Raw genomic sequence first — 12678 nt, 5'->3', positions numbered from 1 at the left:
TAAAATATTCCTTTGAATCACCGATTTCACGACATGGAATAATATTCTGGAGATAGACTCCCACTACTACCGTGAGATGATGTTACTGGAGAAAGACAACCGTTTCTTCATAGCTTGACATACATCTCAGACCGTCACAAAGCACCTGAATGTCCAACAATAAACACCGGTTACTTATATTTCGATTAGGCTATGGAAACTTGAATTCTCTGCAGTTGTTAAAAAGAAGTAGACAGCTCTCTATGCACGAATATGGAAAGACCTCCGAGATTCTTTGTGATTTCTTTCTTTTAAGTGCAGAGTACCAGGTTCTAACGTTTGTGTGGAAAAAAAAAGAATATATATGTAAATGTTTGTAAATGCGTAATATAGTTCTAGAAAGATGCATATCCCCTCACCCCCGGTAAAGGAAGGACGTTATATTGGGTAGCTGGGGACATAGGAAGGAGGGAAACTGAGTACACTTGTTCCCTTCTGTAACTTTAAAATTTTGTACCAGGGATGGATGATCAATCTATTTTTAAAAATAAAATTTAAAAGAAGAGTTATTTAGCACTTACTCTGTCCTGGGCACCAGGTTTTATGTAAATCGTTTCCTTGTAGAAAATTTGTCATATACACTATCTGCCACATTTTCTTTTCTGTTCAGCTTGAATCTTAATGTCCCAAGCTTTCTGATGAGCCCTTTTGAATGGGAAAAAAATAGCTTCCAAGGGGAACCTAACAAGTCATGTGCATCTTTTAAGATCCTTTCCAAGTTCTATCTCTCGTGAGGGGAGGCATCTTAACAAACGTTTGCGTAATAAAGCCCACACAGTAATTGTGATTATCCTTCATTCTCCCATTACTCTCTGAGTTCATAGTACACATATTATCATCATTGTTGTTATTATATTATACCAATTATACTTGGTTCCAAGTAAAAGAAAATCCAACTCACGGCCTCTAGAATAGTAGTAGTAAGTATGAGCTTCATTTAACTCAAGTCCAGGATAGGTGGTGCTTAGGGATGCCTTGATTCAGAAGCTTAGCAGGACCTGGTTTCTTTCTGTCTCTCTGCTATGACTTTTATGGTATCAACTTCAACTAAAGCTTTGAAAAGTCTTTCCCAATAGCAGTCAGTAAATGTCTTGCTTCAACTCATTGACCTGAATGCCCGCACCTGAATGCCCACACCTGAGTGCTCACACTTGAACCTGTGTTATGACCATATGTTATGTATTGTAGTATGCATTTGCGGTGGGGAAAGCATGAGTATTTAAATCCCAGACATTTAGGAAAAAATAACAGTCCAGTTGGAAGCATGGCTGAACACAGAAAATTGTAATGTTGCTGAGACATGGTCAACTGAGGTTTCTCCCCAATGCTATTAAGAGATCGATATGTGGGAATTGAGAGACAAGTTTTGGACATGACAAAGCCACCCATTCCATAATCCCTGGCATGAAGAGTTTATAGATTGCTGGGCAGGGAGGGGTTAAGCATATTTGCATAAGGAGCCAAATTTAGAAAGGACTGGAAACTCTCTTCTCTTTCTCTTTTGATGTTCAACATTATTTGAAAATCTCTGATGATTGAGATGTCAGTCTCTGATGATTGAGACTTAGGCCAGTAAGTGGAAAAGGATCCCAAATGTCACTGATGGAGAAGGGTGTGGTTGGGGACAGGATTTACTTGTCAAATTAAGGATGAAGCATGTGGCTAAGGCTGGGACATCTAGTCACAGTGGGCATGCTGTAGGAACACTGGCCAAAAGTAGCTATAACATTGGGAGCCTCACTATAGAGAAGCATGAAAGGAGGGGCCTTATTTTCCCTACCCCCTCATTTTACCTCTGAAAACCCTTGGGAAATACAGTGGCACTAACTCCATTGGGGAGGGATCTTTGGGGATTATCAGTGCGTCATGGCTTCCTTCTTTGACAATCTGCTCACAGTGCAATAGCTTGTTCTCTGATCATCAAGTTACTGGTGTCAATCTGGATAAGCTAGAGTATGTCACAGTAACAAACAAACACAAATCCCTGTGACTTGGAAATAGTGAAGATTTATTTTTTATTCATCGCAGGCCAGCCTGGGGCTCTGCTCCATCTTGTCGTTATTCTCACGTGGGGACAAAGGTGGAAGGAGCCATCACTATCTGGAACATTGCTGGTTTCCTTGGCAGAGTGAAAATAAAGCATGGGAGTGCCCTGCGTCAGCAAGTAAATGCTCCAGCCTAGAGGTGACACTCATTACTTCCACTCACAACCCGTTGACCAAAACTACTCACATGGTCCCACCCAACCATAGCATTAGAATAAGTGCAATTGTACCTAGAACTAGGAAAGAAAGGGAGCTGGAATATTCGTGAACAGCTTCCACAACTGCTAGGTGTGGCAAGAGTGGCATCCTCTGCCTCAAGTTGGCTCACCAAATTTTGACTCCAGTGATTAAGGAATGATATTAATGATAAGAATACTAATAACAAATAATATTTATTGAGCTTTGCTATTCTATTAGAATTGAGTTTGACACTAGTTTAAGCACTTGTTTTTTTCTGTACCGATTTATTTAATTCCTGCAGCAACCTTGGAGACTGAGGTTATCACAGAAAAGGCAGTCCTAGGGCAGAGAGGAATACAGCCTCTCAGCAGCAAAGGGAAGCACACAGATTTTATTATTAAAGGAAAGGGGACCCTATTTTATAAACCAAGTTTATGAATGGGGCATATCGATTTCACATATGCATCCATTTTCACTTTGCAAAGATTGGATTCAGTGTGTAATGAAAACAGGGTAAGTATATGTAAGAGCTTGCATAAATTAACCAGGACATTGTTTCTTGTACTTTGTTGTCCACAGTAATAATAGCTACTTTATCAGTTCCTGCACAGCTTTTTATTACAGGCTTTCCTAATCCCAAGCAATCACAGGCTTCTCAAGGAAACAATCATTAGAATAACTTTCATCTCGTTGATGTGGAGATCATCCCCAGAGGCATTGCACCAGGAGTGCTTACTATGACATATTGTTTGCAGAATTCTGTTTGAGCTAGACACCTGGAAAAAAATGTGTTCGTGTTTGTGTGTGTATTGTATGTGTGTGTGTGAGAGAGAGAGAAAGAATCAGACATGCTTGTGTTTCCTTAAGTGTGTGTTTCTTTTTGTTTGTTTGCACACCTTGCCGGAACTACTCATTAGCTGCTGGTTGAAAGTTTCTCATTTATAGCTAATTTTGCAGCGCGTTGGGAATTAACTGCAAAATATTTCTGAGAAACTGCTGCTGATTTGGGCAAATATTTTAGGAACTGCACACAAAAATAGTGAAATAATAATAGCTAACATTGGAGGACTGATGTGCTAAGCATTTTACATGCATCATATTATTCTTCGTCAAAATAACATATCAGGTGGGTGCTATAATTAACTCAAGTTTACATGGGATGAGATTGAGGTGTAGAGAAGTACCATTGCTAATAAACAGAACCCAGGTTTTACTGATTCCAGAGCCCATACTTGGAACCACTGCACTATCCTGCACGCTCAAACCTTCCTTGAGACTGGCCTGCTGAGATCTCATTGTTTTCACCCCAGCCCACCTTCCAAACCTTATTTCTTTCCATCCACTTATATTTCTGACTGCCTGCTGCGTTCTGAACACCTCTAAGCTGTTTCCCTGACTTCATGTGTGTCTCATTCTGTCCTCTTTGCCTCAATTTTCCTTTTTCTGTACCTGACAGAGACCCCCTGCTCCTTCCAGGCTCAAACCAAGGATTGCTGCCTTCACAAATTCCATCTAGTTCTAACCTTGTCTAACTGCTGACCACACTTAATGTTGCCTTCGTTTTGGATTTTGGTTTTTACCTTTCTTGTGTGTTTTACCGTGGTTCATCTTATAGTATAGGACTCAAACTGTCATAGACTTAATTTTATCTTCCAAGCACCTACCTGACCATGTGGTGGGCATTCGCTAAGTGCTTGGTGAATGAATGAATGAACGGGATATTTTCACAGATCTGAGAAAATGTTAAATGGTTGCAGTGTAAAGTGAGGGCAGTGACCCCTTTCCTCTATTATTTAAACAAAGACACGTTGAGAAAGAGAAGCTAGTGGATATAGATCTTCTTATAAGAAGTGATTTAGAGGTTAGCAAGTGGAGATGGTGGGGATTAATCAGCTTCTGGATGTGTTTTGAAGGTAGTGCCAACAGGATTTGCTGATGGATTGCAGATGGGGTGTGAGAGAAAGAGGAGCCAAGGATGACTTAAAGTATGTTGCTGGAGCAACTGCGAGAGTGGAGTTTTTTTTAACTGAGGTGGGGAAGACATTGGGAGGAGCAGATCTAGGAAGGGAAGCCAGGAGTTTGGCTTTGGATATACTAAATGGAGTCAGGGTGTTTCTCCCACCCTCAGAACTAAACATGGGTCTCATTCTACATTGCTAGCAAAGGAATGCATAGATAATGCAAAGCAGATAGCCCCCTCCCATTATTTACATTTAGCCTTGGCTACATTGCATGAATATTCTCCACCCAAGTTTGTTGCCCAATTTATGCTTTGCTTAAGTGGAGCATTCAGCCCATTTTATATTCCCTGCATGTGGTCTACTCAGAGAGGGTGGAGGAGGCAGCGTAGTATTTTACTGGGAACAAATATCAACTTCACTTTAGGATGTAGGCTGCTACCAGATGTTGGCTTGTTTTCCTCCAGATTTGAATATAACACCAGGAGTCAGTGATGCTCTTTCTGTCCATTGTCTATGACCATGTCCATTGTCATGCTAGAAAGGCCATGCCAAGACAGCAGCATCCTGAATCTATATGTTCTAAACCATCCAATCCACAAACATTTACTGAGTACTTACCATAGGCCAAGATCTGTGTGAGATGGCCCAATACAGAGAGGAGAAATATCCTGTCCCTGCCCCCAAGTACTTTACAGTATTGGAACAAAACAGGCAGGCATGAACACAACCAGCTTATAGGCAAAGCAGAGTGGACTTTACTGCCTGCTGGAGGAGGCATGAGAAACAATTCGTGGTCACTGGGAGTCATCTAATGCTATTTACATTTTTCTTTAGAAATAACAGCTTTGATCCAGTCCCTGTGCTTGGTGTTGAGAACACAGGGATTCATGAAATGTGGTCCTTCCCTCGAGCAGCCCACAACTGCTAAAGCTGGAGATTTATGTGACCTGTCTGCTGTGTGGAGACAGGTCATGGTGTCCCTGGTGGCCACGACTTACTTCATTCAGGTCCCCTCCATGTTCAACTATCCCTGATCTCTACATAATGAGACCAGAAACTCAGATTAGGAGGACTCCTTGGCGGTCATTTAGTCCATGGTTCTCAAACTTTGTACTGTCGAACTGTTGAAGGAACCGGGCATCTCTCACAGGGGTGGTGGAGGTGAAGAAATAGGGAAAGAGAAATTAAATGAGAGCAATTACGCTACATACCCTTCAATTTCAACCAGAGCTCTGTTTTTTAACATTTTATATTGTGAAATATAACATAAATATGAAACAACAATACATGTCAAAGTACCTTTTAACAAGTAGTTATATAATAAATTTCAAAGTGTGGTATGGGTTACAGTTCCAGAATTTCAAATATTTCCTTCTAGCTGCTTGAAAACACTGGAGATGAAAAAGACGTATCAGTACAATGATTCAGAAGTCATACTCATTTGTTGAATCCTATTTTCTCTGTTACAACTCTTCCTTCTCTTTTGATCCTTCTGCCAATCTTTAGGGATATTTGGGCAATGGCCATTATTCTTTATGTTGAAAAGGGGTGTCCACATTATGGGGTAGGGGGTGAAACTAGTTGATGCTTTTGGATAGACTGGTAACTCTTTTCCCATGCCAGGTAAGCTCTGAAACCCAATCTGTTTTAGGTTTCTGAAAAATAAACTTAATGAGTGAAACTTTTATAGGGTCTCAGATATGGGTATTCTTTAGGGTTTACAGGAATACTGTTGATTTGGGCTTGGCATACCATGGCAATTAGCAATATCTAGCTTAAGCTTGCATAAGAGTAACCTCCAGAATAGCCTCTCGCCTCTATTTGAAATTTCTTGCCACTGATGCCTTATTTTGTTACATTTCTTTTCCCCCTTTTGGTCAGGTAGGTTTTGTCAATCTCATGGTGCCAGGGCCAGGCTTATCCCTTGGAGTCATGTCCCATGTTGCCAGGGAAACTTTCACCCCTGCACATCATGTCCCACCTAGGGGGGATCTTTTAGTTTGTTAAAGCTGCTAGAATGTAACAAACCAAGGATAGATTGGCTTTTGTTTTTTTTTTTGCATGGGCAGGCACTGGGAATTGAACCCTGGTCTCTGGCATGGCAGGTGAGTACTCTGCCTATTGAGCCACTGTGGTCCGCCCTGGATTGGCTTTTTTTTTTTTTTTTTAAGTTATTGGTTTTATTGAAACATGTAAACAACAGTTACAAGATATTGTTTTCATTGAGAGATAGAAGCCATATCTACATAAGCTTTTCCATGTTGAGTTTTCAGCAAACACCAATTTTTATGGCAAAAGATCTTTCATATCCTTTTATATTTTGCTTTTAATGTAATCAAATTCTGAGTCTCAGATTCAAAGAGAAAAATATCTACATTTTAGAATTTTCCAAACTAAATAAAATACATGTCTATACTCTAGATTTTAAAAATAATTCCACAGACCTTTGAGTTAGAAAGGACAGGGCATGGTAAAACCAAGTAAAATTTGTTTCCCTGGAAAACTCTTTTTGTATTCTTTGTTCTTATTTTTTTTGAAGTCTTAAAGAGACTTTAGTTGAAAACATTAAATTAGGTTCTTTATAAATTTAATTTTCCATCCAGGACAATTAGTCTTGTATAAATTTTTGTAGATTCTATGACAGATTCTTCAGGAGGACACTTTACTATTCTCTTCTCTCACTTAGTTCATCCATCCTGATATACACTCCATTCTTTTCAGTACTATTCACTGTTTTTTAAACTTTTTTTGTTGTATGGTATAACATATATACAAAGCAAAGAAATAAAAAAGCAATAGTTTTCAGAGCACTCTTCAACAAGTGTACAGGACAGATTCCAGAGGTTGTTATGGGCTACCATATGATCCTCTCATATTTTTCCTTCTAGCTGTTCCAGAATATAGGAGGCTAGAGGGCTTAAATACTTTATCATCACAATTGACTTTTTTTCCTTCTTTTTTTATGAACAATAGCATATATATAAAAAAGGTATAAATTTCAAAGCACAGTACCACATTTAGTTGTAGAACATATTTCAGACTTTGACATGGGTTACAATTTCACAATTTTAGGTTTTAACTTCTAGCTACTCTAAAATACTGGAGACTAAAAAGAGATATCAATTTAATGATTCAGCATTCATATTCATTTGTTAAGTCCTATCTTCTATGTATAATTCCAGCATCACCTTTGATCCTTCCATGCCTCTCTTTGGGGTTGTTTGGGCTATGGCAATTCTAAACTGTTTATATTGGAAGGGTCTGTCACTAATATGGGGTAGGAAGATGGAACTATCTGATGTTCTGGAGAGGCTGGGCTAGGTTTCAGGACTTATCTGGATCTCTGAATATCAGGTTATATATATAAACTAACCTCTCAAAATCCAGAAATAATAATCAATCACCACTCCGGACTTAATGTGTCTGGTCTAAAAGCTTTTTATATTCTAGGCTCCAGTTTTCTTAAAAGCATTTTCTAAAGGTGACCATACCATTGTTTTTTTTGTTTCTGGCATTTTTTGTCTCACCAAATGTCCCACATTGCACATCATCATTGCATGCCTCACATCATTGTTCCTTTTTGTAGCAGCACAACCTTCGTTCATAAATATACACCATCATTTGCTAATCTATTTCTCCATCAGTGCAGCCTTCGGCCACCTGCATTCACTGGATAGCATGTAGAGGGCCTAAAGTCCACAGTCCATCAACATTCTCAATTTTAAATAATTTTATTATTCCTAAGGGGCAGAAAACCAATAAGCACACCCTCACCAAATTGGAAATCTAAACCTCCTCTTAACTTTTGTCCCTCATCCCATTATTTACCTCTGCTGTTGCTGTGGTAGTGCTGATGGTTTCCTTTTGAACATAGCTCATAGCCTGCCATAGCAGTTTTCCCCCTGTACCCTGGACTTAAACATTTTATACAAGAATCATATCTTTGAAGTAATTCTTATGAGAACTCATTCATATTTCTAGTGTGAGTCAGTGGGACACACAGGTCTATACAACCCCCTTCGATCTTGTTCATCTTCAATATGGTAATATTACTTCTAGGCCCACTAGAGAATCACCTTCATCCTATCTATTCCCTTGCATTGGAGTTCAACCTCATTAGCTAATAGTTCACCCATCTCTAGCTTCTATGTATCTCTAAGTCCCCTATCTTCTGTATTATAAGGCTCTGATTATACATTTATGCTGGTCATAAAAGTGGACTCATACAATATCTATCATTTTGTGTCTGGCTAACTTCACTCAGCATTATGTCCTTAAGACTCATCCATCTTGTCATGTGCTTTAGTACCTCATTTTGTCTTACTGCTGCATAATATTCCATCATATGTATATACCACATTTTGTTGATCTACTCGTCTGTTGATGGGTATTTGGTTTGTTTCCATCTTTTGGCAATTGTGAATAATGCTGCTATGAACATCGGTGTGCAAATGTCTATTTGTGTCGTTGCTTTCAGCTCTTCTGGGAATATAACCAGTAGTGCTATTGCTGTCATAGAGCAACTCAATATTTAGTTTCCTAAAGAACCACCAAACAGTCTTCCATAGTGGCTGCACCATTGTGCATTCCCATCAGCATGCGTTTCTCCACATCCTCTCCAACATTTATGGTTTCCTGTTTGTTTAACAGCAGCCATTCTTATAGGTGTGAGGTGGTATCTCATTGTAGTCTTGATCTGCATTTCCCTTATAGCCAGTGAAAATGAGCATCTCTTCATGTGCTTTTGAGCCATCTGTATTTGCTCTTCAGAAAAATGCCTATTCATCTCTTTAGCCCATTTTATAATTGGATTGTTTGTTCTTTTGTTGTTGAGTTGTATAATTTCTCTGTATATACAGAAAATCAAACCCTTGTCTAATATGTGATTTCCAAATATTTTCTCCCATTGAGTTGGCTGCCTCTTCACCCTTTGACAAATACTTTTGAGGTGCAGAAGCATTTGATTTTGAGGAGTTCCCATTTATCTATTTTTTCTTTTGTTATTTGTGCTTTGGGTGTAAAGTTTAAGGAAGCTACCTCTTATTACTAGGTCTTGAAGATGTTTCCCTACATTTTCTTCTGGAAGCTTTATGGTGCTAGTTCTTATATTTAGGTGTTTGATCGCTTTGAGTTAATTTTTGTGTAGGGTGTAAGATAGGGGTCCTCTTTCATTTTCTTGGCTACTGATATCCAGTTCTTCCATGCCCAATTATTGGTCTATTTCTGCACTCTTGATTCAATTCCATTGGTCAGTGCTTCTGTCTTTGTGCCAGACCCATGCTATTTTGACCACTGTGGCTTTATAATAGATTTAAAAATCAGGGAGTGTTAATCCTCCCACTTCATTCTTCTCTTTTAGGATGCTTTTAGCTATTCGGGATTTCTTACCCTTCCAGGTGAATTGGGTAGTTAGCATTTCCAAATCTTCGAAGTAGGTTGTTGGAATTTTGATTGGTGCTGTGTTGAATCTGTAGGTCAGCTCACAGAGAATTGACATCTTAACCATATTTAGCCTGCCTATCCATGAGTAGGGAATATGTTTCCACTTATTTAGAATCCTTTGATTTCTTTTAGTAATGTTATGTAGTTTTCTATGTACAAGTCCTTTATGTCCCTAATTAAGTTCATTCCTAAGTATTTGATTCTTTTAGTTGCTATTTTGAATGGATTTTTTTCCTTAACTGACTCCTCAGCTAACTCATTGCTTGTGTATAGAAATGTTACTGATTTTTTTCTTTTGTATGGGCAGGCCCTGGGAATCAAACCCGGGTCTCTGGCATGGCAGGTGAGAATTCTGCCTGTTGAGCCACTGTGGCCTGCCCGATGTTGCTGATTTTTGCACCGTAATTTTATATACTGCCATCTTTCTGAATTTGTTTATTAGCTCAAGTAACTTTGCTGTCGATTTCTCAGGATCTTCCAAGTTATAGTATCATATCATCTGCACATAATGAGAGTTTTAGTTCTTCCTTTCCAATTTGAATGCCTTTTATTTCTTTGTCCTGCCTGATTGCTCTAGCTAGAACTTCTAGCACAGTGTTGAATAATAGTGGTGACAGTGGGCATCCTTGTCTTGTCCTGATCTTAGGGGGAAAGCTTTCCAGTCTCTCTCCATTGAGTATGATGCTGGCTATTGGTTTTTCATATATTACCATTATCATATTGAGGTAGTTACCTTTGATTCCTATCTTTTCGAGTGTTGGATTGGCTTTTAATAAGGGGATTTATTTAGTTAAAAATTGATAGTTCTTCAGAGGTAAGGCAGCTAACTTTCATCTGGGGTTCTCTGTTACATGGGATGGCACATGGCGACGTTTGCTGTCCTTCTCTTCTGGTTTCTGGGTTCCAACAGCTTTCCCTGGGGTGATTCCTTTCTGCATCTCCAAACATCTGGGCTGAGCTGCCTGTGCTGACTTGAAGTATGCTGAGCTGCTTGGGCTTTGCTGTGTTGAGCTCCCTTCTGACCTCTCTCTTTTAAGCCTCCAGCTAGTTGAGTTAAACCTCACTCATTGTGGAAGGCACTCCCCTTAGCCTATGCAAATGTGATCAGCCATAGTTAAATTTAAAACCACAGAAACAGAACAATTGGCCATTATTACCTGGCCAAGTTGATATCTAAACCTAATGACCAAAGGGAGGGTGGTAATAATTTTACTTGCAGAGTTGGGCTTAGAAAGAAAGAGAGAGGCCACATACGAGCAACAAAAGAGGTTCTCTGGGAGTAACTTTTAGGCATGATTATGTAAAGTAGGCTTTGCTTCTTCATTACAGAAATAAGTTTCATAAAAGCAAGCCTCACTCAGCAGGCAGAGTTCTTGCCTGCCATGCCAGAGACCCAGGCTTGATTCCCAGTACCTGCCCATGTATTAAAATAAAAAAAAAAAGAAAGAAAGAAAGAAAAGAAAAGCAAGCCTCAAGTTCAAGGGCTTAGCCTATTAACTTGGGAGTCCCTAATGTTTGAGAGAGTATCAGGGATTTACCAGATGGGAAGGTTTAATAGTTCATATTTTTTTCTCTAGTTTCTCAAGGTCCTTTTGCCAATCCTTTTAGCCTTCTGCCCAACATACTTTGGAATGTATCTGGGTATTACATTAGGCATACCAAATTGCAAGACCTTGTTCCCAATTCTAGGCTCCATATGTCTAGATTGTTTAACTGAACTGGTTAAGTTAGATTATGTTCTACAGAAAATTTAGAACATATACCTCTTTTTGGACAAAATATACCTCTCTTCCTTTGGTCTCATACAGTAGGCTAAGTTCTAAAATACAGACCATATCATCCTTTACCCTGTATTCTCATTTAGCTGAGTCCCAACAAGTTTGGCTGTGTTCTTATCTCTATTTGAAGCCTGATTTCTTTTTCAGCTTCTGTAACAGTTGCTGCATGTAGGAATGCTGACTTTCAGAACTTCAGAACTCCTACTCTGAGCCTTAGGTGTCACACAGGTACCCAAAGTTTCAGGAAAATACCAGATTATACACATATAGCACAGCATCTAGGAATTTAGAAATAACACTCAAAGCTCAGTAATAAATGTGATTGCTGTAAAAGCTTACAAGCTAAGCCCCAATTTTCTTATAAGTATTTTCTAAAAGAGACTGTACAATATTTGTCCCTTTTTTTTTCTGGCTTATTTTGCTCAACATAATGTCCTCATGGTTCATTCACCTTGTTGCAATAGCTCTGTATTTATTTTATTTGTTTTCATTTTCATATAAGCTTTCATTTTAACAAAGGATGAAATGCTGGAAGATGTTTGTGAGTCACTAACATCTAACAGAGAAGAAATCTGGAAGGAAAGTGACTTCTCCAGATTTCAGAGTTAGACAAAGTGAAGGATAGACACTGGGCTGTTAACCCTGGGTCACTGCGCTTTCTGCAGTACCAAACTGCCTCATTGTGAAATGCGGGCAAATGCTCAGGGGAGCTTCCAGCTTCTCCCTAAAGTGTTTGTATAGAGGTCATGGAGTGGCTTTTTATTTGGGGTGGAATGAGAAGTATGGGAGAGCTGTTGTTGATGGCTACTGCTTAGCAGCTTGCACTGCCTGCAGATCAAGGTGGTACCAGGTGAACATGTCACATGGCTGTGTGCTGGGAAAGAACCCAGATCTCTCTCCCTGATTCGAGCAGCTCTTAGAAATAGCTTAGTTGGAAGTCCCTGGAGCCAAAGAATTGGAAGTGGTAGGAATGAAATATGCTTTGAAACAGGGATAGCTTATGAAATGCCCCCAGAAGAAACATGGAAATAAGCAGCTTTTCCCTGGCACCACGAACTTGGGCAGCTTTTAGGATAAGGATGCATCCATCATTCCTTTTCTGAGTGCCTATGGGGGAAATAAAGGTGATCAGACATTGTCCACACCATAAAGAAGCCTACAGCCCAAGGGTGAGTTACGGCATGTACATATATGAGGATAGTACAAAGGCTAGAGAGAAAGGGTCCTTGGAAA

This window comes from Tamandua tetradactyla, chromosome 6 (genome assembly GCF_023851605.1).
Source record: "Tamandua tetradactyla isolate mTamTet1 chromosome 6, mTamTet1.pri, whole genome shotgun sequence".
NCBI lineage: Eukaryota > Metazoa > Chordata > Mammalia > Pilosa > Myrmecophagidae > Tamandua > Tamandua tetradactyla.
The sequence above is the reverse complement of the archived record's forward strand: the minus strand, read 5'-3'. Positions refer to the sequence as shown.